The sequence below is a fragment of the Nyctibius grandis genome, chromosome 3 (assembly GCF_013368605.1).
Source record: "Nyctibius grandis isolate bNycGra1 chromosome 3, bNycGra1.pri, whole genome shotgun sequence".
NCBI lineage: Eukaryota > Metazoa > Chordata > Aves > Nyctibiiformes > Nyctibiidae > Nyctibius > Nyctibius grandis.
The window spans coordinates 74,449,623-74,456,349 of NC_090660.1; positions in this window are offsets into that span (position 1 = coordinate 74,449,623).

Genomic DNA, 6,727 nt, shown 5'->3' on the forward strand with positions numbered 1-6,727 from the left:
CCCGTCTCCTCGCAGCGCTGCCTGGCCGAGCTCCAACAGGTTGCTGCCGACAAAGGGCTGACAGAAAGAGGCACGGCAGGCAGGCCCCAACCTGCGCCTCACCGCTGCTGCCTGGGGAAGGTCTGAGTGCTTGGGGGTGAGCCCCGAGGGCTTCCTGGGCGCGGAGGTTTTCAGACAGCACCTCAAGCAGCTCGTCCTCCCAGGCAGCAGTCCTCTGCAGATGTGGGCAGGCGGGCTCTGGCCCCCGACATCTGCCCACGCCAGTCACCGTGGCCAGGCCTGGCCCACACGATGCTGGCGTTGCCAGCAGCAGCGCTGTGCCTGCTCTCTGAACTCCCTGAGCTTTCTGGAGCTCGATATACACCCTCGGCGCGGTTTCGCTTCCCGAGCAGCTACGCCAGGCTGCTTCTCCGGGAGGTGAGCTATCTGAACGGAGGTGTTGCCCAGCTGCCGGCTGCTGATAGCGCGGAAACAAGACACGAGGAGACGTGAGAGCAAGTTGTTAACACGAGTGATCCCTCCTGCTGGTGCTACATAAGGAGATAATGAGGGAATGGACCTGGCACTTACGTTATCTCCAGTGGCCATCTGAAATGATACTTCACAAAAATTAAAGGCAATAATGTTCACAACTTCCAACCTAATTAGAGTGGGCTGGCAGCATATTAATGCAAAGAGCTCAAGGAGGGTTACTGTCAGTGCACAGGTTTTTTTAAGTTCTCTGAAAACCATTCCAAATAGAGATTTATCCTTTAATAAAGGGAAACAAAAGCTGAACTTCTGGAGGACACGGTAGCACCTCACTGGGTATTGGCAAGTACCAGAGTGACCCAGCCCTACAAATACAAGAGCAAAAATGACCCAGTTCCTTCCTCCTCCGTCATCCTGGTTCCACCAAACAAACACCTGGTGTTTACATGCTGAGGCCTTACCTATTCTAGTCACCCAAATGATTTAAAATTAGAATAAAAATTATAGAGAACGTATTGTGCTTGTACTTCCCAATAAAAAGAGCATGTTTCATTTTCATTAATCCATGAAACGTAATTTATGCAGCTGACATGTAAATTATAAAGATTCAGATGATTAATACATACAGAAAAATTCTGTTTGTGTGCTTTATCACAGGCTTAAGGAAAATAATGGCTCCAGGCCTGGCCCTGTGACAGACTGAGCACTGCCACCTTCCAGTGATGGCAGCAGAGATGTGCACACTCATTCCCTCTTGGTTACAGCAATTTGTCAAGCATAGAAAATATATATGTGTGTGTAAATGTACGTATTCCACAGCATAATCTTTCATTTGATCTTTCAAAATCTGGGACAGGTTTGAAGAGGAAAAGGTGAAAATTATGAGACAGATTTTCATTCTTGCCTGCTACTAATTCTTTTTTATGTGTATGACAGTAAGGTAGCAGCATCACCATCTCCATAATCCTACCAATGTGTCTTGTACTTGGGGATAAATCAGCAGTCTGTGCCCATTCATTCCTTAGTCTTCCCTTCATAAGTAGCAGGAACGCAGTAAACCTGCAAATAGGGAAGGCTCTGTCCTCTGTGACACTGTGTGGCAGCTATTGAGAATGGGCACCATTCAGGGCATCAGACGGTGACAATCCTGTGCTAACCCAGCCTGCGTTTTGAAGGAATGTCGAAGAATTTTTCTGTAACATCACCGGCATCTAGAGCGATCCATTTTTTCGCCTATGGGAAATAAACACTTCTGTCATTGTTTAATAGTACTTTGTATTAAATAATAGGTAGCACCCTGGGGTAATAATTAGCTTTTACTGTCAAAGCCGATAGAAATTTTGATGATTTGTTTACTTCTCCAGCCAGATGTTTTTATAGAAAGCACTTGATAAACTATGACTGTAAAATCAAAAGCATTTCTTCTTCCTATTCCCTACATTAATTTCACTGATAAATGATATTCACACAGAATCACACAGAATGTTAGGGATTGGAAGGGACCTCGAAAGATCATCTAGTCCAATCCCCCTGCCGGGGCAGGATTGCCTAGACCATATCACACAGGAACGCGTCCAGGCGGGTTTTGAATGTCTCCAGAGAAGGAGACTCCACAACCTCTCTGGGCAGCCTGTTCCAGTGTTCAGTCACCCTCACCGTAAAGAAGTTTTTCCTCAAATTTAAGTGGAACCTCCTGTGCTCCAGCTTGCACCCATTGCCCCTTGTCCTGTCAAGGGATGTCACTGAGAAGAGCCTGGCTCCATCCTCTTGACACTTGCCCTTTACATATTTATGAACATTAATGAGGTCACCCCTCAGTCTCCTCTTCTCTAAGCTAAAGAGACCCAGCTCCCTCAGCCTCTCCTCATAAGGGAGATGTTCCACTCCCTTAATCATCTTCGTAGCTCTGCGCTGGACTCTCTCTAGCAGTTCCCTGTCCTTCTTGAACTGAGGGGCCCAGAACTGGACACAATATTCCAGATGCGGCCTCACCAGGGCAGAGTAGAGGGGGAGGAGAACCTCTCTTGACCTGCTGACCACACCCCTTCTAATACACCCCAGGATGCCATTGGCCTTCTTGGCCACAAGGGCACATTGCTGGCTCATGGTCATCCTGTTGTCCACTAGGACCCCCAGGTCCCTTTCCCCTACGCTGCTCTCCAACAGCTCTGTCCCCAACTTGTACTGGTACATGGGGTTGTTCTTGCCCAGATGCAGGACTCTACACTTGCCCTTGTTATATTTCATTAAATTTCTCCCCGCCCAACTCTCCAGCCTGTCCAGGTCTCTCTGAATGGCTGCGCAGCCTTCCGGCATCTCAGCCACTCCTCCCAGTTTTGTGTCATCAGCGAACTTGCTGACAGCGCACTCTATTCCCTCATCCAAGTCATTAATGAATATATTGAATAGAACTGGTCCCAGTACCGACCCTTGCGGAACTCCGCTAGACACAGACCTCCAACTGGACTCTGTCCCGCTGACCACTACTCTCTGGCTTCTTCCCTTCAGCCAGTTCACAATCCACCTCACTACCCGATCATCCAGACCACACGTCCCCAGTTTAGCTGCGAGGATGCTGTGGGAGACTGTGTCAAACGCTTTACTGAAATCGAGATAGACCACATCCACAGCTTTACCATCATCTATCCACCGGGTAACATCCTCATAAAAGGCTATCAAGTTGGTTGAGCAAGACTTCCCCTTGGTGAAGCCATGCTGAGTGCCCCTAATGATCCTCCTATCCTTGATGTGCCTAGAGACAGCACCAAGAACAAGTTGCTCCATCACCTTTTCCGGGGATGGAGGTGAGGCTGACCGGTCTATAGTTACCCGGGTCCTCCTTCTTGCCCTTTTTGAAGACTGGAGTGACATTCGCTTTCCTCCAGTCCTCAGGCACCTCTCCCGTTGCCCACGACTTAGCAAAGATGATGGAGAGTGGCCTAGCAATGACTTCCACCAGCTCCCTCAGCACCCGCGGGTGCATCCCATCAGGGCCCATGGATTTATGGACGTCCAGGTTGCTTAATTGGTCCCTGACCCAGCCCTCATCAACCAAGACAGATTCCTCCTCTATCCTGACTTCTTCTGAGGCCTCAGGGGTCCAGGTCTCCTCAGGACAGCCTCCAACAGTATAGACAGAGGCAAAGAAGGCATTCAGTAACTCCGCCTTCTTTTTTATCCTCTGTCTCCAGGACCCCCACCTCATTCATCAGTGGGCCTACATTGCTTCTAGTGTTGGCTTTACCTGCAATGTATTTGAAGAAGCCCTTTCTGTTGTCCTTGACCTCTCTTGCAAGGTTTAATTCCAAGGAGGCCTTAGCTTTCCTAGTTGCCTCCCTACATCCTCTGACAACAGACTTATATTCCTCCCAAGTGGCCAGCCCCTCCTTCCACGATCTGTACACCTATCTTCTCACTTGAGTTTGCCCAGCAGTTCCTGTTCAACCATGCAGGTCTCCTGCTACCCTTCCTTGACTTCCTACCTGTTGGGATGCTCTGATCTTGAGCTCGGAAGAAGCAGTCCTTGAACGCTAACCAACTATCTTGGGCCCCCTTACCTTCTAGTACCCTGTCCCATGGGATTTCCCCTAGCAATTGCTTGAAAAGGCCAAGTTGGCCCTCCTGAAGTTCAGGGTTGTGATTCTGCTAGCTATTCTGTTCCTGCCACATGAGATCCTGAACTCTACCATCTCATGGTCGCTGCAACCAAGGCTGCCCTCAACCTTCACCTCTTCAACCAGACCCTCCTTGTTAGTGAGGATCAGATCCAGCAGCGCTCCTCTCCTAGTTGGCTCATCCACCATTTGCATCAGAAAGTTATCATCAATGCACTGGAGGAACCTCCTGGACTGAGGATGGCTGGCTGAGTAGTCCTCCCAGCAAATATCAGGGTAGTTGAAATCCCCCACGACAACCAGGCCCTGTAATTGCGAGACTGCTCTCAACTGCCTGTAGAAGGCCTCATCACCGTCCTCATCCTGATCCGGTGGCCTGTAATAGACACCCACAACAGTATCACCCCTGCCAGCCTGCCCCTTAATTCGCACCCACAAACTCTCAACTCGCTCCTGATCTGCCTCTGGACAGAACTCAATACATTCTAGCTGCTCACTCACATGAAGAGCAACTCCACCACCTCTCCTTAGCGGCCTGTCTTTCCTGAACAGGACATAGCCATCCATGACCACATTCCAGTCATGCGAGGCGTCCCACCAAGTCTCTGTAATTGCCATATTCAATAGAGGAATCTATCTTTTATGGTGACTTGACCCTAATTGACATGAATGTTTTCAATGAATGACATTTGTAAGTATTCCAGCTATATGCAGACTTATCATCATGATTGATTGCCCAAGCAATTTCTGCAACAATAAACTTCCATTACAGAATCTTTGAGAAAAATCACAATTCTCTGGCAAGCTAATCATTTATGCAAATTAAATGCACATTTATTTGCAAGCTTTATACACTGTATCAGGCAAACAGGATAAGAAAGTTCTGTGTTATATCACTGAATACAGGTCATGCGAGTAACTAAACCTTGAAGCAGCCTTAAAGGAAAATTCAGGAAATAGCAGTGTCTGCCTTGTTAGTAGATACCCTGCAGAAGCACAGCAATGAGTCCTACCAGACATCACGGCAATAACCACACTGTTTTCACAGGCAATGCCAACAGCAACATCACAGTCAGTAAAGTAGGTTTACTTTCAAATCTACCATATACTTGAAGATCACACTGATTACAAAGTTAAATCTATTTATAATGGGTCAGAAGAGTGATTAATTGTCAGCAACGGGATATATCTGAACCCATGCTACTTTGTTGATGAGAACTGAGCACTGCCAGGCAAAATACCAGGCATTCATTTCAGGCCCAGGATGCAAGATCTAAAATTGTAAGTTCGCTCTTCACCCAGTGCTATTCCCTCTCTTCTTTGTCATTCACCCTCAGGAAATGGGTCATTCCCAGGTGAAAGCAATTATTTCTCAGAGGGACTTGTTTCTTTGGAAGAGCAATGGCAGAAGTTTCCAGCTAAACAGACACAAAAGGCCTGCACAGCATGCCAAAGAGCAGATCATGATAAACTTGAAGGTGCTGTATTTTGTCAAGAAGTTAAAGTTATCAGCCTTCAGCTACAACTCAGCGTGCTCTCCATACTATGCATTATGGAGAAAGGATAGTTCAAAGTCTGGTGTTATCTTCATTGAACCCCTGGCAGAGCTGATCCTGCCTAGTCTGCAAGACTAGCAATTTTGCCTGACCTGGCCCTAAAAGCACTCTATGTTTCAGCCTTACACTTGAGAAAGAGGAGAGAGCAAACACAAGTGCAAGCTAGAGGGAAGATGGCAATATCATCACAACCCACAATGAATGCAACTTTTTTCTATTTAGATATAACACTCTAGTGTATAAAAAGCATTAGTAGGTCCCTGACTGGATAGTACTTACAGTATCATAAGTACTATTAGTGGTACCAGCTATCTACAAGGAGTCAACAACAGTATGTGCTTTAGCGCACAATGCAGCTTGGAGTCCATGCAGTGTGTACTCTTGTATTTATCACTCCTGTTAAACCAATTCTGCACTCACTTCCAAACTGTTGCTGAACTGCATGTATTTTGTTGCCCTTCACTTTAGCGAGTGTTATTAAAAGCCCGAGCACTAACCACCACGCTTACTGTGGTATGCCAGAGGGGTGTTGGTCACAGGCCTCCTTGTGTCCTTGTCCTCAGAGGCAGCGCGCAGCCCAGCACAGTGTTCTGGAAGGACAGGAATCATCACCGAGCAACTTCAGTTCAGCTTTCATAAACCTTTGGTTTAATTAATAGTTAGTTGATGGCAGTTAGAAAACAGCATCTGGCTCATTTTGAAGACCTGGAGTGGTAGCTTGTGTCTTGCATACATCCAACTGAATAACTTACATATCCCTCTTCTACTGCCTTCCAGTGATCTCCAAAATGGAAAATTGATTTCCTTCAGTACTTTCACAGAGTCAAAGCTTGAACTGCTGCCATCGCCACAGGTTCTGCATTTCACACCACTAATAGATGCACTTTGTTGACACTGATGTCATTCCTACACAGAAGACAAATTTGGGCTGCTCAAAATGTGGCATGTGTGCTAGCAAAACACAAGCACGTTAGGAAGAAAAGGGAAATACTGGGCAGAGGTTCTAATACTAATTATAGCTATCCAAATAACCTGCTCAAAGGCTTTGCTGCTGCAAAGTCGATGTTCCCAATGTTTGTTCAGGTA